Genomic DNA, 22,772 nt, shown 5'->3' with positions numbered 1-22,772 from the left:
AGTAAATCAGGATTGATAAGCAAGGGCTTCACTGAACAATAAAATCATTTTCTGCTTTTTGGAAAATCATTCCATCCTATGTGGGATTTGGATTTAATCTCTAATTGAAGAGGAATATATTATTTCAGCTAATTATTTTGGATTAGACAATGTGGTTCCAGATTCCCATAGCTCAGGATCCCTATATGGTAAAGAGTCCTATATGGTAAAAAGTCCTAGAAAAAGCACATCTCCTGACACCTGCCTGGCATTTTCCTCTAATGTTATTTAAGTGCTCAGATTTACCACTTACAGTATTTAAAAGAAATGCTCTGTGATTTGGATTTTAGCCTCATCTCCTACGTATTTCATGGCATTTCATTTGTCCCAATGTGACATACTGCAATAAGCTTGCCATGAATAAAATAGACAAGTTTTCCACTGTGATTCTGAAAAAGGTGAAAAAGCCCTCCTTTTCAATATTTGTTTCATTGTTGAGGGCTTTGGAAGATGTCATGGTCATAACTATTACGTAAATCCCTTGGAAGATCATGGTCAACACTGAAAGAGTTAAAATTCTAGAAATGTGATTATTTACTGTCTAAGAGTTTCAAAAGAACACGTCTGGAAGACGTGTTCTATGTTTAATCTATAAAATTACAATAGTAAATTTAACATGATCAGAAAATGAAATGTTCTTCACATTTCTGCATTCTCTGGCCAAGATTTGAATTTGGAAGACCTGAAGCATGGGAATAACCTATAAGGCAGTCATTGGAAGCCAATACACTCATACATCGTGATGGATAATCTAGAATCATGAGTAAAAATATAACCAGCATTAAGTGAATGGTATTAGGAAATTGTAGAGGCAAGAAGGCCTAAATTGTTTCAGTATAAACAGGTTCCAAAAACAATGATATTACAAGTAATAATAGTGTTGCTACTTTTTCTCATGGTGGGAGATATGAAATTAGCTAGTAATGAAACATTTGACAATAAATAACAGGAATAAATGCTTTCTAGACAGAAACAAATGTCTGAACACAAGGAAGGATCCTCACATTCAGTGATTGAAGGATCAAAAAATATGTAGTCCTATTTTCTCTACCCACTAGTCTAAATATTAATCGGTACATAGTTCTATCTCATATAGACCCATGAGTTTTGTATTACACTTCTTAATTAGATTATCTATACTGGCAGGAACCCACAAAAGTATTTTCCCCAAGGTCCTGCACATACTTTGGAGACACTGCCCTCCAAAATATTGAGAGATAGAGAAAAGGGATCTTAAGATATTTGTTTCCTGGGGTTTTTTTTGGTGGGTTTTTTAATATTATGAAATGATTTTTCTTTTGGTATCCTTTGGAGACACTTCAGGCATGATTTAAGTTGTTTTTCCACATGTTAGACCAGCATTTTTTTTTTTTACAAGAAACACCTATTTCACAAATGAGGACATTCAGACAGAAAAAGTGATAATATAAAGATTACTAGTAACAAAGAGTGGAACTGAGGTTTGTGTCAAGGTGTGTCTGACTCCACCACACAGCACATCTTGTTGTTCCTATGATGAGGGACTATTTCAGGCTCTGCAATTCTGGAGATAGTAGCACTTAGAATCATCACACTCCTTTCACTTTTCTGTGGTGTCAAAGCAATCTCACATTCATTATATTCCTCAAATATTCTTCACTAATAGAGAATAAAATCACTAGGATCATTAAATCAAATCTTCTCAGCAGTTGTCTTACAATCAATAAACATTTGCTTGCTGTATATTTGATTGAGTGCACATGTTTTGTAGAGTCAGACCACTGCCACAAAATGACATAACTAAGTTCCTTTGTAAATATTGAGGACTAGAGGTTAGATACATTTCTCTCGCCTCAAGTTTCTGATTCCATAGGGAAGCCTGACTATATAGGTATATATTGACCTTTATTTTTATCACCTTAACTTCAACATAGGCAGTACCTGCCAGAGTTACTTGCCCATATATGATTCAATAAATACATATTGAATGAGTGAATGAATGAACAAATGAAATAACTATCTGAATACTTTTAATACTCTGAATTGAGAAGACATGACACTTTATTGAGTAATTTTCATATCCTATACTTATGTGCCCGATATTATCAAACAATTAAATATACATTTTAAAGTTAATATTCTGACAGAACTGTCAAGATTCAGTAGAAAATAATTAGTAAAATATGTTATTATGGCATATAAAATTATAAAAGTGTCATTCACAAGAAAATATGTAACTTAGATATATGGATCAAAATGTTTGAAGCATAAATAATAAAATTCCTCTGATATGACTATATCACTGCTCAAAGATCAGATAAAAACTATGCTGAGGAGAAAATCAAGCACAAGAAAATCTTGTAGATACATACTATATTGTTTATGTATACAAATAATTGAATTAGTAATATATTCTTTTTTGTGGTATGTGCTTAACAATTGATAAAGCAAAATTTAACAACCATGCAATCTAATGTTAATTCTGCTAGAAAAGGAATAGATTTTTTTTTATCAAACTGGATTTACTCCAGAGAAACCAGTTTCTGGGGGTGTTGGGATCTGTCTTTCATATGTTAATGAATAGTTTTACTTTTCAAAGTTGTTGGTGGGTAGTCAGGGAGCAAGGAGAAAACCCTCGTTGATCCCTAGCATAAACTGATCAATGGGAACGTACAATGAGCTTGCAGCAGTGAGCACATTGTTTCTATCAGTATTGATGATCTAATTTATAATAAAAAGAGAATGTCTTTGGTGTTATCAAAGGTTGTATTCCTCCTAGAATAAGTAGGGAGGAGGGAATAGAAGAAATCAGCTCTGTGCAAGAGGTTTGTGCTTAGAAGTTGGTCAAATAAAACACATGCTCGATTCAGTCTGTATCTCTTTAGACCATAATTATTCCAAGCCACACTGGTAAAATTGAGAGGCATTGACCACACTCAACAGTTAATATCCACAGGTCCTTTAGAAACATTTTATTTTATTTCAACACCTCCTATACAGAGACCAGAGTAATGCTTATTACCCATTAGTCATTCAAATAAAATATTCAATGAATTAATTAATTGATGGATAAAGCATTTGACAACTGGTACCATAAGGATAACTTTATTGATTTATCTATACTTTTCAACCTTTAGAATATTAATTATCTAGAATGCTTAGGTAGATGCCTAATTGAAATGATAAAAATGTTCATTTCACTTTTTAATTACTTGAAATTATTTTGATACATTTCCTCTTTCTCTTTGTATATTTCTTCAGATTTTATAAAGGTCAAATATATAATCAAGAAATTTAAAATAATTCCTGGCTAATAACTAAAGAGTCTTCCTGCTGTACCAAACATTGGTAGTGAATGAATTATTTATATCGCCTGATTTAAATGCCATCCTGATAACAAATACATATTTTCTCAGTTAACTAGTTCTGGAGAAATAAAATTAAAAACCAAATTTTCTCCCAACCCAGAAGAGTTCTTGATAAAAGTAGTAGAAAAAGAAAACAGCTTTATTATTAAACAAGCATTAAATCCAAAAATAATGCACATTAAAAAATCATCTGCTAAGAGATTGCAAAGACAGAAAGAAATCTCACTCTTTTATATAGCAAAGCAGATACAACCTGTTCCATACAAGTTCTTCAAGATAAACAATACTAGTCCTCAGGTAAGAGGATTTGGCCACACCATTTTTCATGCATAGTTCTTTCTAGATTCACCTGGTAATTATAGTGACTATTCCTATTAGCAACTGGCTTTATCCAAAGGAAGTACAAACTTCTCACATATTTACTACAGGAGTTTTGCTAGTTGGAGAAAGGTGCCTGCCAAAGTTAGCCTCTACTCTCCCATATAAAGTGGGAGATAGAGGTGCTGTCTTCTTTGACATTTACATTTCAAAGAGATGACTAGCAAGGCCTTAAGAAAGACATTCTTGGTTCATAAAGTTGAAAAAAGGCCTATATAGTTTCAAAAGGAATTATACACACTTCGAAGACAAGAAAAAGTACTTAGAAGTTTTTTAAAGCAAATATTCTAAGAAAAAGGGGGGGGAATTTCTTCCTTTATTTTCAAAAGGGAGGATCAAGCTTCTTATTTTCAGTTCGTATTTGTCCTTCCATGGTCATATGTTTTCTTCCAGAATTACCTTGCGGATGGCAATAAGTTCACACCCTAATGGCTGCCACCATTTCTCTCTCAGAATTTACTCATTTCTCTTTGTATTTCCTACTTAATATCACTCTGGTATTACCGAATTAGAACGCTTGGTAGCGTAGCTTTTAATAAGCTGTTGATTTCTGGGCAACGTGATTACTTTGTCTGAACCATAATTCTAAAATTTAGAATATACTATAGGTATATTTATAATTCTCTGTGCATAATGAAGAAAGCTAATGCTAGGGAACCTCGATATCTGAAGGTCTCTGATTTGAGTTGTACTAATCTCCATGGTAAGTATTTTCTTTATACTCAATCTCATTTTTTTTACTTATTTTTTTGAAGTGTTAATTACTGCTGTACAGCAAAGTGATTCAGTTGCACATATATATATATATTATATTCTTTTCCATTATGATTTATTATAGGATACTGTATATAGTTCCCTGTACTATACAGTAGGACCTTGTTTATTCATCCTATATATAAAAGCTTACATCTGCTAACCCCAGCCTCCCACTCCATCCCTCCCCCAACCCCCTCTCTCTTGGCAACCACCAGTCTGTTCTCTATGTCCCTGATTTTGATTCTGTTTCATAGATAGGCTCATTTGTGTCATATTTTAGATTCCACGTATAAGTGATATCATATGTTTTTTGTCCCACTCTCATTTTTGATAAATGGAATTATTTTAAAATTAGGTTTGGTAGTCCTGTAATCAAACCCAGATTTGACAGCTCACTGCTCATAAGCCAATAATTCGAGAGGCAAGTGTCAGTAGAAAGGAAAGGTGCTTTAATCAGAAAAGCTGGCAATCTGGAGAGAAGGTGGACTCATGTCCAGAGATCAAGTCCGAAGATTCTGTTCAGCTGTGACAGTTTTGAAAGGAGAAGAATGGGGAAGAATCTCAGTGAATTATCAAGGCAGGATGTTGGGTTCTACATCATTCTCCATTGCATGCAGATTGGCTGACTCTTTCTTCAGATGTTATCTTGCCTGTGTGATCTGCCTGCAGGATTGCTAAGGGAGCTGTTGGGGATAGAGAGATGGTCATTTTTTAATTGCTTAATTCTTCACTCTTACTTCTTTTTATCTAAGAAAAGAGTCAACAAGTTAGGCAGGGCATGGTGTGCATTCAGGAGAGCATAAGTCAGGAGTTAGGTTAAATTGCCTAGTGGTCTCACTCCTATAATTATGTTCTTTTAAGGTTAGAGGGGAACAGAGATGGGCAAACAGGAGAGGGGCAAAAGAGTTGTTTTCACTAGGTCTCAATTTATTTACTCTTACAAAGAGAAATACAAATGGCTAATATGAATAGAGCAATTGCTTAGTGCCGGGCATAGTTCTAAGCACTTTACATCTAGTAACACATTTAATCTTTAAAACAGCTACATGGTAGATACTATATATATATATATATATATATATATATTTACAGAACGAAAACAGAAATACAGAGAGGTTTAGCCATTTTCCAAAGCTTGCATAGCTAACTAGCATCAACAATGGAAGTTTGACCCAGTGCCCCCAAAGTGTAATAAGGACTATATTACATGGTGTTATGAAGAGGAAAATTAGATAATCCACTTAGTGCAATGCTCAGCACATAGAAAGCACTCAATGAATACTACCCACTATTGCTGTTTTATGATTGTTGCTGTTGTTGCCATTCTACAACTGCATTCTTCAGGCTTCCAGGGTAATCTTTATTCTTTTCTCCATTAACTTCAAAATGCTTTTATTCTACCTGCTCTATAGGTAATAATAACACATACAGGCAGAATTTTAAGGTTGGGAAATTCTGAGGTTTTTGATATTGCAATTTATTTTTCTTTTAAAAAGTTAACAAAGATCAAATGTAAAACTTCGACATGTGGAGACTGAGTATAGTTTGGGATTTTCTGATCCTAATCATTCATTCATTTATTCAGTCAACAGTTATCTACTGAGTGCTTACTAAATGCTAGGCTCTATGCTAGGTGAAGTCCATCTTTTAAAGATTTGAGAAGAGTTAAGGAGTATTAGAGGTTCAAAGCCCAAAGAGATTGAAACCTATTATTAGAACTTAATCTTCAAACAAATTTGGCATGAACTACACAGAAGGCTCAGAACCTTTTGAATATGACCCTGTCATCTTTCACTAAGTGATTTATTCTGAAATATGTTACTATTTCCTTGAGGCAAAATAGACTTGAATGACCCAAGGTTTTCATTAGTTGTTTTTGACATTTTTGTTGTCTCAGCTAATTGCTTTAGAATACCTCTCCATCTGCAATATCCTTATAGCTAATATTTTAAAACTTTCTGATAGAAATTAGCTTCCCCTTAGAAAACTTGAAACTTGTAAAAGCAAAATATTGAACTTATGAATGGTGGAAGCAAGAAGTCAGACTTAGTAAAAAATGTTTAAATTTTGAAGAATTACTCATAAAAATAATTATACTTTGGTGAAAACCTACCTTGAAAGTGTCTTTTTGCGCTATTCACCTCAAGGTCAATTTTTGCCACAATCATCGGTGGTGAGTAGAGGTGTGGGAAGGCTATTGTGTAAATGTCATAGGATTGGGTAGTTTGGTTTCAAACTCCCTCTCCTCTTCCTAGTCACCATGTGATTTAGGGACATTTACTCAACAGCTTTACATCTCAGTTTCCATATCTGGAAAGTGGGTTGATATTGTAGGGGAGGAAAAATGATTTTCCCCTCTACCCTCTAAGTTCTTGGCTGAGATCCCTCTGTAATAAAAGACAGATGAACAGTAGGCAAACAAAAGCTTAATAACATGTATACCTCCTGTATACGTGAGAAATACCCAGAAAAACTGAATAACTCCCAAAATAGCCCAAGTGATCACCTTGAGTACCATCTCCAGATAAAGACAAAAGATGGAGTGGAGGAACCAGTTATGGCAGGTTTACAGGCAAAACACAATAAACAAGGGTATGGTTGATATGCAGATTTAGGTCATTGCCTTCTCTAGTACTTACAAGGTCTACATTATTTTTGCTCTCTGACTTCATTTCTTTCTAGGCCACAAGAGCTCAGGACCTACTTGTTCTTCTTGGAACAGGAGAGATACAATCCTGCCCCAAAGTTTAGGTAATTCATGTTGCCTCTCTTGGAACACTTTTTGATCTATGCACTGCACAGCTAGCTTCTCACTTCCTTCTCTTTACTCATATGTGACCTTCTCTTTTAGGCCTTCAGTAACCATCCTACTAAAAATGGCAGTTCCCCTCTGAACACTTCCTAGTCTTCTTTTAGGTTTTATTTTCCTCCATAGCACTTATCACCTTTATTATATGCTATAATCTACTTACTTATGCTGTTTATTTTTTGTCTCCCCCATTAGAATACAAACACCTTAAGGGCAGGAATTTGTGTCCCTTTTGCTCAAGGCTGTGAACCTATTTCCAAGAAAAGTCTAAGGCTTAGATGACATTCAATAAGCATATGACAGTATAAGTTGTCCAAGTAAAAAAAGTAAACAATCATAATTATTAGAGTGTGAATAAAACAAATACTGTGGGTCAGAATATGTAGGATGGCATTGTGATGAGGGAGACTTGAATTGTACCCTGGGATAATCTGTATAATTTGAGACAATGGGAGAGAACTTGAAAGAACTTAGGAAGAATACAGTTACCTTATATCATCATTGATTGTCTTAGTTGTTTACCATTTATATTAGGTAATCAATTCCTAGGTATTTAACCAGGAAACTAGATATTATAATTGGTCTTAGCCAGTTTGCTATATCATACTTATGATTGAGTACTTCACACTTTCTATCAACTGGAAATCCGATGATATGTAAATATAAAAATCTAATAGTGCTCTCCATATCCCAAGGGATGGTTCAGCCTCAGACACCCTTCAAGAAGGACCCTATACATTTAGCATAACAGGTAAATTCTAATTTTGAAATAAGTAGAGGCCACATGAATTGAGAATCCTATGAACTGTCTCTACCATATCTATTAACATTAAATTAAATTAAATTTTTAATAAACTAAAGGGTTTTCTTTGCATTTGTTAAATGAAATATGAGTCTGTTTCGAGTAATGGAAGGATAGCTTTATTTTTGTGATGCTCTGATTTATACAAAAATTGCTTGGATATTGTTCAGTACTATATTCTATGAAATAAAGTTACCTATATGTGACATCCTTATCTTGCTTTTAGATGTGTTTATGTCCAAAGAAAATTATGACCCATAAAAACGATCTCTCCTAAACAAATACATGGTATAGAATAGAAAAAAATAACACTGTGGTTTTACTTGACTTACTTGTATGTGCTTGCTTACTTCTTAGGCATTGGATGCCTCAAAGCAAATACTGTTATTGGTCTTAGTTTCATTTTTATTAGCTATATTCTGCATATTATTCAGTGACTTACATTTTCTGTGACATTGCCAAACGGTCCTTACATTTGATAAAATGTATTAAATATTATGTTCTTATTGAATTTAAACTAATTGCATTAGTTTCAGTTACTGAGAGCACATTCTGTAGCATTCTGTGCATTTGTGTCTGTTTTTATTGTGGCAAACTGAAGATTTTCTCTAAGTAAATTAGCAATAAGCCGAGAAATATTTATGAAGAGTTTATATCATTAAGTAGTTGAGGGAGGTTAACAAATTATTTTCAATGTTAATTCTTATCAATCTTTCATATTAATATGCAACCTGAACATTTTATCATTTAGTGAATTAATTAGACTTATTGAGTGCTTATAAAATTGCTTAATCTTAATGTAAAATGCATTAAATTCTTCTTCTCTTGTAGAACAAATCACACGCTTTTACCCTAGCCTGTAAAGGCAGGCATTATATCCAACTTATTCTCCTATCACAGAGTGTTTAACTGTACCAAGTCCATAGGAACTGCTTAGCAAATAGTTGTTAATTAAACAGTTAATAATCACAGAACAAAAATTTTCTCGAATTTTTGCTATTTTGAAAGGAATTGCAGTATTAAAGCATAAAATCAAATATACTATTATCCTCAAGAAACTTAGTCTGAAAATAGTTTCAAAATTTTTTTAACTTGATTTTCCCTGAGATATCCTAAAATATTTTTCTCTTTTAATCTCCATGTGTTCTGATACTTAGTTCAACTCAGCACAGGCAAATCAATATGTGGAGTAGATTGGTTACAGAGAAGGCAAAGGTGGATTGAGAGGCACCTGGGTCCCTTTTGTGACTCATGCTACCTAGAACTAGTTTGAATTCTGCATTGGTTTCCCTTGGCAAGCCCTAATAAGACCTGTTGTGCTGGTGTCCATACATTTTAACATTTTTGCTCTAAAATGTGTTCCAACTGAGTTAATACATTGTATGGTCACTCTACCTATGACTTCCTCTTTCCATTATCACCAGTTTGTCATCTAGATTTTTCAAAGTTCCCACCCCGTGAGTACCTAAGAATGTGCAGGGACTTTTAGATAGCCGATCCTAGTTTGAGAAAGTCTAAAATTAAGTATAAATAAACACAAAAGTCCTGTAAATTACCACTCCTTAGTTGGTTCAATAAGTATGCCACACAGCAGTGCCTGAGATCCAATTCATGTATTGTTAGAAAAAATTTAGAAGCTTCAGTCCAAATGTACCAGATGCTTCATGTCAAGCACCAGCGGCAGCATTGCTATTAGCATCATAATATAGGACAAGATGACACATTAGATATCAAAAGAATGGCTTATATTTTTTCTCTTACTAAATTAGAGGAGTTGCCAAACATCTAAATTTGTATTGAAAACTTTGCTTTTTCTAACTGAAGCTGGATATTGACCCCGCTCTATTTTTCCTTAATTTGCAAAATGTTCCCATTACATAAATATCTGGGTACGTGTACAAGTTTTAAATATTATAATCACATTCTTAAAATAATTTACATTTTTGTCTGTTACAATTTTGATTTATGCATGATATAAATGACTTTGTTTGTGGTCTTTTGATACTTGAAACATTATCTTGCCCAAGCAAGCAGAATAACAAATACAATTATTCAAACCAACAGATCTCATTTTGGCAGAAAAGAAACCATAAGCTGTGAAATATAACTACCCAGTTTTCAATATTCTATATATTCAATCATCTGAGGACATAAGGATCATTCAAGATTTGATGCATTTTTTTCAAATGTGTACCTTAATGGATGAAGGGTGAGTTTTAGATTCAAACAGATCTGGGCTTGAATCCCAAGTCAGTCAATTACTAGCTTTGTGAGTTGGGCAAGTTATTTGATCTTTTTCAGCTTCACTATCTTTGTTTGTAAAATGAAAGTAACAATGCTCCCTTTCAGAAGGTTACAGGATTATGTGAGATAATGCACTTAATGTGTCCAGCACAGTGCCTGACACATAATAAGGGCTTATTGTTTTTCTTTTTATTTTTTTCCAACAAAATTACCAGTGTGTTGAAGGAAGGAACTGTACTTATTATTCTTTGTCATATCTCTTTCTTACTTGTCTATCTTCTTTTCTCAAAAGTGCCACCTACATGGTACACAATAAAAAAAATATACTGCCTTCATTTGATAATTTCTAGAACTTGACTATAAACCTGACATTTCTTAAGCTCTGTCTGATAATACTGATCACTTTACCTGTGCTCTAAATCCTGTCCTCTCTAATCTAATCTGATAATCTCAACTCACAAATATTGCCTCCTCTTAACTTTACTTTCAACCCATCCATATACACTAGCACTGTTCTTTTAGCATGTAAATATTATATTCTCAAACTAATCTTTCCAAGAAGAAGGAGGTGTAGGAGAAGGAGAAGAAAAAGAGAAAGATTCCCTTCGTCCTACATTCTAATCTAGCATTCCAATATTTTTATCCCTAGAACCATGCTCTTTGCAATAACAGTTGGCATTCTTATCTTGGTTTTGTCACCCATCATTTTTTCCTTATCCCTTAACAACCTGGTTTCTGACTCACTTTTCAGTATTTTTGCTCTCTCCAAAAACACTAGTAGCATACTATTTGCCAAATCCAGAGATATTTGTCAGTCCTTATCCTGCCTTGCCTCTTTACTTGACCTCTCTACTGATCTGAGCTCTCTATCTAGTGCTTAAAATAACTAGAATCAGAAGGAAAACCCAACTTTCCATTCATTAATTAAACCAACCACTCATAGAGGAAAAGAAAATCTGAATTTGTTTGATTATTGCACTTTCATCTGTTATAATTGTATATTTACTTAAATTAACATTGTCAATTAAATTATTTGCAACTCAAGCAGGGGGTTTTAGATGTTTTTCTTTTTTTTTTTCTTTTTGCGGTATGCGGGCCTCTCACTGTTGTGGCCTCTCCCGTTGCGGAGCACAGGCTCCGGATGCGCAGGCCCAGCGGCCATGGCTCACGGGCCCAGCCGCTCCGCGGCATATGGGATCCTCCCAGACCGGGGCACGAACCCGTATCCCCTGCATCGGCAGGCGGACTCTTAACCACTGCGCCACCAGGGAGGCCCAGATGTTTTTCTATTAATAATGATTATTCACCATTAATAATCTCCCTTGATAAATATACAAAATTAGCATTTTAAAATATTTTTTGGAAAATAGCATAAATTCTTTGATGTTATCAGAAATTTACCATCCAGTTTTAGTATTATGGATTTCCTGATATTTGTCTTGTTTCTGAAGTGATCATTTTTGTTTATTCAGCCAAATCTATCTAGCCAAAGAAAAAGATAAGGATTTTCCATAAATGTATATCAACAAAACGTCTTAAGCATATCACTGTCACTATGATAGATATTTATTTTTAAAAATACCAAGCTTTTGGGCTTCCCTGGTGGCACAGTGGTTGGGAGTCCGCCTGCTGATGCATGGGACGCGGGTTCGTGCCCCGGTCTGGGAGGATCCCACATGCCGTGGAGCGGCTGGGCCCGTGAGCCATGGCCGCTGAGCCTGTGCGTCCGGAGCCTGTGCTCTACAACGGGAGAGGCCACAGCAGTGAGAGGCCCGCGTAACGCAAAAAAAAAAAAAAAAAAATACCAAGCTTTATTCTGTTAGGAGAATAGGAATTCAGTGGAAAGAGAGGGTTGAAGGGGAAGGATGGGTGAGGGAGGCTGTGGCAGACACTCAGATTCAGAGGCAAGTGGGAGCATGGGGTTTTCTAGGAACTGAAAGAAGGCTAATGAACCCAGAGAAGTAGATAGGGAAAAGATCTTGACAGCCCTTTGGAGCATTTAGAGATTTTAGTCTTTATCTTAAAAATAATGTAAATATTTAGTAATACTTTAAGTTTGATGAGGGAGAGATGAAGGAATAGATGAACTTTTTAAAAATATCAGTTTGGCTACAGATTGGACAGGAACCACAGTAAGTGCAAAAAGGCTGTCAGCATGCTACTGTAGTATTCCAGGAAAGAGATTATGAGAATTTGGAGAACTTGAATTAGTGACAGATGTAAGACATGTTTAGAAAGTAAAACTAAAAGTGAAAGGAGTTGGTGAAAGTTTATATAAAGTGTTATGAAGGTAAGAGCAGTATGAAGTGTTTCTTCAAAATATTTAATTGAGCAGCTACAATGTGAATAATTGAATAAGTAATGTAGAGGAGACCAGGTTGTGATCAGAGAGAATACTAAAATCAGGACTTTTGGTGAGGGTAGAGATGGCAAAGATTGAGACAATAAGGAGGGTAGGAAGAGGAGCAGGAAACTGCAATTAACTAAGAACAAGACATTGGAGGATCAGATGTTGGACTGGCCTTGCATATCAACACTGGAGTCACCTCATATACTAGAGACGAAGGCTGAGAGTAAGATTAAAACATCTGCAAAAAATAAAACAAATGAGCTATTGGGAGAAACAATATTTAATAGATCGATAGAGAAGCTTGCAAATGAAGCTGATAAGAAGCACATAATTTGGTTTGTATGAGTAGGGGATAGTGCATGTATAATTTAATTATCCAATCAGAGATAACATCAGCCTTCTTGGAGAAGCAGACTAAGTGCACATTGCTGAGTGCCATAAAGTTCAGTCTAATTTTCTTCAAGAGGGATATTTTGTAGTATATGTGGAAAGAGAGGATGACTAACATCTATCACAAATCTTCCAGTTGCATCTACTTCTTCACATCATATGCTCCTCAATGTTTCCCTCAAATCCTTCTGAGCTTTGTTCTTTCATACTAGAATCATTATACATTTGCTGTGATACTGCTATTTCCTGCCTAACTGTGTTGCAGGAGGTATTATATTCTTTAATTCCTATAGCAGTATTCTAAAATACTCAATGTGTGCAACAGACTTCAGTGAAGCATTACAGTGTGTGTGTGTGTGTGTGTGTGTGTGTGTATACACAAACATATACAGCTATCCAGGGCCTCTGTATTAAGGTTCATCCTTAATATTTCCCCATAAGAGATCATTGGTTGAACCACTCTTTCAGGAAATCTCCACACAGGAAGTGGTGCAATGAATTCAACATTATTTTAGTAAACAATCTTTATTCATCAGTGTGCTTTTCTTGTATGTTTAATATTAACATTTGAAACCTGAATTTAAAAAAAAATAATGGAAAATTCTGAAATATTGACTTACAATTAATCACCCAAAGAGTCAATCAATCAATCACAGAGAGTATTTAGTATTACCTTATGAAAGGTATTATATTAGAAAGCACTGAATTGACACACACAAACAAAAACCAGATTCATGCCTCTCAAGAAGACTTTAATCAAGTACATGAAACAAAATATATATATGCACCCAAGAGAGTCAATTTATTTAGCTATTATTTTTAAAACATCTACTATTGGCAGGGAACTGTGATAGGTACTTCATATATGTCACTTTTAATCCTCTCAAGTTAGATATTTTTATTCTCATTTAATATATGAGAAAACTAAAGCTCAGAATTTTGGTGATAGAAAGTTCACTTTCAAATTTAAGAAATTAATTCCTTCCTAGAATAACATGTTCATAACAGTAAATGGCATTTTGAACCAAAGGTACTATAATTAAGTGCAGAAAGTTTCAAAAAATTAAAAACGTACAGAACTTATTTTCTGACAAAAATAAGGTTAGAAATTTAAAAAAAATGAAAAATTTATATGAAATATAATTCTAAATAGTCAATAGTCAAGTTAGAATCATACTAGACTTTAGAAAATACTTGGCATCAGTGATAATAAAAATTATTCAGGGCAAAGCATGTGATATACAGTTAAAGTGAAATGTAAGTGTTTTCATTAGAAAAGAAGAAAGCCTAATAAATTATGACCTAAGTATGTAATTTATGAACCTACAAAAAGAATAATAAACAAATAGATTTAGGTAGAGGAGAAAAAAATATAAGAGCAGAACTTAATTAAAAACATAAAAATGTGATGCAATAGAGAGAATTTTAAAAAGTTACATGTGTTTGTTTTAAATATCAATATAGTTAACATCTGGAAGGATGATAAGATTAAAAGAATATACATTAAAACCATACTAGAAGTAAAGCCCAGATAAATAGATGCAGCAGAGATCATCAAATTATGAGTCAATATTGTGAATTTGATGACAATAATTTTAAAACATAAATTATGTGAGCAAGGGAGATTGGTTCAAGATGGCAGAGTAGAAGGACATGTGCTCAATCCCTCTTGTGAGAGGACCAGAATCACAGCAAACTGCTGAACAATCATTGACAGGAAGACACTAGAACTCACCAAAAAGATACCCCACATCCAAAGACAAAGGAGAAACTTCAATGAGATGGTAGGAGAGGTGCAATCACAATAAAATCCAATCCCATAACCACCAGGTGGGTGACTCACAAACTGCACTGGAGTGAGGGTTCTGAGCCCCACGTCAGGCTTGCTAACCTGGGGGTCTGGCAATGGGAGGAGCAATTCCTAGGGAATCAGACTTTGAAGCCTACCAGGATTTGATTACAGGACTTCAACAGGACGAGGGCAAACAGAGACTCCACTCCTGAAGGGCACACACAAAGTAGTGTGTGAACCAGAACCCACAGGGAAGGAGCAGTGACCCCATAGGAGACTGAAACAGACCTACCTGCTAGTATTGGAGGGTCTTCTGCAGAGGCGGGAGTTGGCTATGGCTCACCACAGGGACAAGGACACTGGCAGCAGAAGTTCTGGGAAGTACTCCTTGGTGTGACCTCTCCAGGAGTTGCCATTAGCCCCACCAAAGGAACTGTGGGCTCCAGTGCTGGGTTGCCTCAGGCCAAACAACCAACAGGGAGGGAACACAGCTCCACCCATCAGCAGACAAGCAGATTAAAGTTTTACTGAGCTGTGCCCACCACCAGTCCCTCCCATCAGGAAGCTTGCACAATCCTCTTAGATAGCCTCATGCAACAGAGGGCAGAGAGCAGAAGCAAGAAGAAATACAATCCTGCAGCCTATGGAATGTAAACCACATTCACAGAAAGATAGACAAAATGTAAAAGCAGAGAACTATGTACCAGATGAAGGGATAAGATAAAACCTCAGATAAACAACTAAATGAAGTGGACATAGGCAACATTCCAGAAGAGGAATTCAGAATAATGATAGTGAAGATGATCCAGGACCTTGGAAAAGAATGGAGGCAAAGATCGAGAAGATGTGAGAAATGTTTAACAAAGAATTAAAGAACAAACACCTAGATGAATTAAAGAACAAACAAACAAGGATGAACAATACAATAACTGAAATGAAAAATACACTAAAAGGAATCAGTAGCAGAATAACTGAGGCAGAAGAACAGATCAGTGACCTGGAATTCATTGCCATGGAACAGAATAAAGGAAGAAGAATGAAAAGAAATGAAGACAGCCTAAGAGACCTCTGGTACAACATTAAACACACAAACATTTGCATTAAAGGGGTCCCTGAAGGAGAAGAGAGAAAGAAAGGACCCGAGAAAATTTTTGAAGAGATTACAGATGAAAAATTCCCTAACATGGCAAAGGAATTAGCCACCCAAGTCCAAGAAGTGCAGAGAGTCCCAGGCAAGATAAATCCAAGAAGAAACATGCCAAGACACTTGATAATTAAATTGGCAAAAAATTAAAGACAAAGAAAATTTATTAAAAGTAACAAGGGAAAAATGACAACTAACATGCAAGGGAACACCCATAAGGTTATCAGCTGATTTCTCAGCAGAAACTTTACAATCCAGAAAGGAGCAGCACAGTATATTTAAAGTGATGAAAGGGAACAACCTGCAACCAAGATTACTCTACCTGGCAAGGATCACATTCAGATTCAACGGGAAATCAAAAGCTTTACAGAACAGCAAAAGCTAAGAGAATTCAGCACCACCAAACCAGCTCTACAGCAAATGCTAAATGAACTTCTCTAAGTGGCAAACACAAGAGAAGAAAAAGACCTTAAAAAAAACCCACAAAACAATTTAAAAAATGGTAATACGAACATACATATTGATAATTACCTTAAATGTGTACGGATTAAATGCTTAAACCAAAAGGCACAGGCTTGCTGAATGGATACAAAAACAAGACCCATCTATATGCTGTTTACAAGAGACTCACTTCAGACCTAGGGACATATACAGACTGAAAGTGAGGGGATGAAAAAAGATATTCTATGCAAATGGAAATCAAAAGAAAGCTGGAGTAGCAATACTCATATCAGAAAAAATAGACTTTAAAATAAAGAATGTTACAAGAGACAAGGAAGGATACTACATAATGATCAAGGGATTAATCCAAGAAGAAGACATAACAATTATAGACATATATGCACCCAACTTAGAAGCACCTCAACACATAAAGCAAATGCTAACAGCTGTAAATGAGGAAATCAACAGTCACACAATAATAGTGGGAGACTTTATAACACCTCACTTATACCAATGAACAGATCATACAGACAGAAAATTAATAATGAAACAAAAGCTTTAAATGACACAATAGACCAGATAGATTTACTTGATATTTATAGAACATTCCATCCAAAACAGCAGATTACACTTTCTTCTGAAGTGAACATGGAACATTCTCCAGGATAGGTCGCATCTTGGGTCACAAACCAAGCCTCGATAAATTTAAGAAAATTGAAATCATATCAACCATCTTTTCTGACCACAATTCTATGAGATTAGAAATCAATTACAGGGAATAAAACATAGAAAACACAAACAAATGGAGGCTAAACAATACGTTACTAAATAACCAAGAGATCACTGAAAAAATCAAAAGGGAAATCAAAAAATACCTAGAGACAAATGACCAAAAATACACGACCATCCAAAACCTATAGGATGCAGCAAAAGCAGTTCTAAGAGGAAAGTTTATAGCAATACAATCCTACCTCAAGAAACAAGAAAAGTCTCAAATAAACAATCTAACCTTACACCTAAATAAACTAGAGAAAGAAGAACAAACAAAACACAAAGTTAGTAAAAGGAAAGAAATCATAGAGATCAGAGCAGAAATAAATGAAACAGAAACAAAGAAAACAAAAGTAAAGAACAATAAAACTAAAAGCTGGTTGTTTGGGAAGATAAACCAGACTGATGAACCTTTAGCCAGACTCATCAAGAAAAAGAGGGAGAGGACTCAAATCAAGAAAATTAGAAGTGAAAAAAGAGAAGTTACAATGGACATTGAAGAAATACAAAACATCACAAGAGACTACAACAAGCAACTCTATGCCAATAAAATGGACAACCTGGAAAAAATGGACAAATTCTTACAAAGGTATAACCTTCCAAGACTGAACCAAGAAGGAATAGAAAATATGAACAGACCAATCACAAGTAATGACATTGAAACTGTGATTAAAAATCTTCCAACAGGGCCTCCCTGGTGGCGCAAGTGGTTGAGAGTCCGCCTGCCGATGCAGGGGATACGGGTTCGTGCCCCGGTCTGGGAGGATCCCATATGCCGCGGAGCGGCTGGGCCCGTGAGCCATGGCCGCTGAGCCTGCGCGTCCGGAGCCTGCGCGTCCGGAACCTGTGCTCCGCAACGGGGGAGGCCACAACAGTGAGAGGCCCGCATACCACAAAAAAAAAAAAAAAAAAAAAAAAAATCTTCCAACAAACAAAAGTCCAAGACCAGATGGCTTCACAAGTTAATTCTATCAAACATTTAGAGAAGAGATAACATCCATCCTCCTCAAACTCTTCCAAGAAAAGTTCAGAGGAAGGAACACTCCCAAACTCATTCTATGAGACCATTATCACCCTGATACCAAAACCAGATAAAGATACTACAAAAAAAGAAAATTACAGACCAATATTGCTGATGAATATAGATGCAAAATCCTCAACAAAATACTAGCAAACAGAATCCAACCACATATTAAAAGGATCATACACCATGATCAAGTGGGATTTATCTCAGGGATGCAAAGATTCTTCAATATATGAAAATCAATCGATGTGATACACCATATTAACAAACTGAAGAATAAAAACCATATGATCATCTCAATAGATGCAGAAAAAGGTTTTGACAAAATTCAACAATGATTTATGATAAGAACTCTCCAGAAAATGGGCATAGAGGGAACCTAACTCAATATAGTATAGGCCATGTATAAGAAACCTGCAGCAAACATCATTCTCAACAGTGAATAACTGAAAACATTTCCTCGAAGATCAGGAACAGACAAGGATGTCCACTCTTGCTATTATAATTTAACATAGATTTGAAGTCTTAGCCACGACAATCAGGGAAGAAAAAGAAATAAAATGAATACAACTTGGAAAAGAAGATGTAAAACTGTCACTGTTTGCAGATGACATGATACTATATATAGATAATCCTAAAGATGTCACCAGAAAACTACTAGTGCTAATCAATGAATTTGGTAAAGTTGCAGGATGCAAAATTAATGCACAATTATCTCTTGCATTACTATACACTAACAATGAAAGATCAGAAAGAGAAATTAAAGAAACAATCCCATTCACCATTGCAACAAAATGAATAAAATACCTAGAAATAAACCTACCTGAGGAGGTAAATGACCTGTACTCAGAAAACTTTAATACACTGATGAAAGAAATGAAAGATGACACAAAAAGATGGAGAGATATACCATGTTCTTGGATTGGAAGAATCAATATTGTGAAAATGACTATACTACCCAAAGCAATCTACAGATTCAATGCAATCCCTATCAAATTACCAATGACACTTTGTAAAGAACTAGAACAAAATATCATACAATTTGTATGGAGACACAGAAGAACCCTAATAGCCAAAGCAGTCTTGAGGGGAAAAAAAGCAGAGCTGGAGATGTCAAACTTCCTTACTTCAGACTATACTACAAAACTATAGTAATCAAGACAATATGGTACTGGCACAAAAACAGAAATATAGATCAATGCAACAGGATAGAAAGGTCAGAGATAAACCCATGCACCTATGGTCAACTAATCTATGACAAAGGAGGCAGAGATATGCAATGGAGAAAAGACAGTCTCTTCAATAAGTGGTGCTGGGAAAACTGGACAGCTACATGCAAAAGAATGAAATTAGAACACTCCCTAACATCATACACAAAATTAAACTCAAAATAGATTAAAGACCTAAATGTAAGTCTGGACACTCTAAAACTCTTAGAGGAAAACAGAGAAAGAACACTCTTTGACATAAAGCACAGCAAGACCTTATTTGACCCACCTCCTAGAGTAATGAAAATAAAAACAAAAATAAACAAATGGGACCTAATGAAACTTAAAGCTTTTGCACAGCAAAGGAAGCTATAAACAAGATGAAAAGACAACCCTCTGAATGGGAGAAAATATTTGCAAACAAATCAGTGGACAAAGGATTAATCTCCAAAATATTAAACAGCTCATGCATCTCAATATTAAAAAAAAACAAACAACAACCCAATCAAAAAGTGGGCAGAAGACCTAAATAGACATTTCCCCAAATAAGAGATATGGATGGCCGAGAGGCACATGAAAAGCTGTTCAACATCACTAATTATTAGATAAATGCAAATCAGAACTACAATAAGGTATCACCTCACACCTCTTAGAATGGGCATCATCAGAAAATCTACAAAACAGCAAATGCTTGAGATAGTGTGGAGAAAAGGGAACCTTTTTGCACTGTTGGTGCAGATGTAAATTGATAGAGCCACTATGAAGAACAGTATGGAAGTTCCTTAAAAAACTAAAAATAGAATTACCATATGATCCAGCAATCCCACTACTGGGATATACCAAGAGAAATCCGTAATTCAAAATGACACATGTACCACAATATTCATAGTAGCACTATTGACAATAGCCAGGTCATGGAAGCAACCTAAATGCCCATTAACAGATGAATGGATAAAGAAGATGTGGTACATATATACAATGGAATATTACTCAGCCACATAAAGGAACAAAATTGGGTCATTTGTAGAGACATGGATGGACATAGAGACTGTCATAGAGAGTGTAGTAAGTCAGAAAGAGAAAAACAAATATTGTATATTAGTGCGTATATGTGGAATCTAGAAAAGTGGTACAGATGTACCAGTTTGCAAGGCAGAAATAGAGACACATATGTAGAGAACACATCTATGGACACCAAGTGAGGGAAGTGGTGGTGGTGGTGGTGGTGTGATGAATTGTGAGATTGGGATTGACATGTATACACTAATATGTATAATATAGATAAGTAATAAGAACCTGCTGTATAAAAAATTAATTAATTAAAATTAAAAAAGGAATTAATCAATGAGAGACTATAGATAAAATGAAGTACAGCTGTACTAACAGAGGCATTCTCAAAATTGAGTAGGAATCCAGTAATTTGGAGATTTGCAGAGTAGAAAAACCAATGCTTTCCAAACTCCAAACATCAAAAATATGCATGTCACCCCAAGTCTTTTTCATGATCTTCTCATTAAATACATTTTTTTCTGGGAAAAAAAAAATGTGTGAGCAACCGATTGGAAAAAATGTATCTTACCAAAATTAATTTAAGATAAAATAGAAATTCAGCTAGAACACCAAAGTTTCTTACTTAAAATTCTTGGAAAATTTTTTTGTTTGTTTTGAAATCAAAGTTTTTTCAAATTTTAGAACATGATATGTTACATATATTTTATTTTATATGACATTGTCAGCAGGCAAATACATAATAATTGGATTGCAGGACTTTAACTGTAGAGGGTTGAGCTATATAATCATTAAAGAATTTGAATGAATATTCAAAAAATTACCTACCAAGAAACTACAAGGGCCAGTTTAAACACATACTTAAAGTGAAAAATAGTTGCTATCTTGCACATGTCTATGAGATAATTTTTTCAAAACAAGGAACTTATCTTTGCATTTTTTAATAGCATGTGTTTAACCTTGCTGGCAAAACAGAAAATAATCATATGAAAATGAAACATTACAGGTTAACCTCTTTTGTATGTATAATGGGAACATCTTAAAGATAATATTAGCTAACCAAATCTAGTGACATAACAGCACAACCAAGTTGGTTTGTCAAAAATATGCAAGGCTAATTCAACATTAGAAAATTTATTAATGTGATGTAATATATTGCATTTACAAATTAAAGACAAAAGTATGATCATCCAAATAGATGCATAAAATAATCATGAAAATCTTTCAGGAATTACAACAAAAAATACTTTAGCAACATAGGAACAGAAGAGAATTTTAATGTGATAAAATCTAAAGAAGAAAATAACATTTAATAGTAAAATGTTAAAAGCAATTCTCTTTTAAATAAAGAATAAGACAAGGATACCCACTGTCTTGATTTCTATTGAATATTGTTCTAAAGGGATTAGCCAGAATAAGAGGAAAAGAAAAAACATACTGTTTTGAAAAAGAAACAAAAATATCAGCAATCATAGATGTATGATCTCCAACACAGAAGCCCCAAAAGACTCTACAGACAGAATTAATTAGAGATTAGAAAACAGTAGCCAAATATAAAATAAATTCTATGTCATTTCCTTACACCAGAAAATCAGAGAAACTTTTATTTTAAAATATATGTTATCGGGCCTCCCTGGTGGCGCAAGTGGTTGAGAGTCCGCCTGCCGATGCAGGGGATACGGGTTCGTGCCCCGGTCTGGGGGGATCCCATATGCCGCGGAGCGGCTGGGCCCGTGAGCCATGGCCGCTGAGCCTGCGCGTCCGGAGCCTGCGCGTCCGGAGCCTGTGCTCCGCAACGGGGGAGGCCACAACAGTGAGAGGCCCGCATACCGCAAAAAAAAAAAATAAAAAAAAAAAATAAATAAAATATATGTTATCTATGAGTATAACCAAAAGTACAAGGTACTAAAAATAAATCTCACAAGATATGTAAAAGATCTTTCTCAGAAAATCAGAATACTTTATTGAAAGAAATTAATAACCTAAATAAATTGCATTCTATGCAAGGATAGGAAGAACCAGTAATGTAAAGGTGTAAATTCTCCAACAAAATAATGTAAAAATTCAATGCAATTCCAGTTAAAAGTTATGCAAATTATTGTCATGGAACTTGACCAGCTGATTCTTAGATAGATGTGAAGGATTAAAGAGCAAGAATAGACAAGACAATTTTTGAAAGATAAGTTTTGCATTTTATATAACAAATATCAATATTTGATAGGAATCTCCAGAAATGAAGGCAGTGTGATATTGTCACAGGGAAGAAAAT

This window comes from Mesoplodon densirostris, chromosome 13, assembly GCF_025265405.1.
Source record: "Mesoplodon densirostris isolate mMesDen1 chromosome 13, mMesDen1 primary haplotype, whole genome shotgun sequence".
Taxonomy (NCBI): domain Eukaryota; kingdom Metazoa; phylum Chordata; class Mammalia; order Artiodactyla; family Ziphiidae; genus Mesoplodon; species Mesoplodon densirostris.
This window is presented reverse-complemented; position numbering follows the sequence as displayed.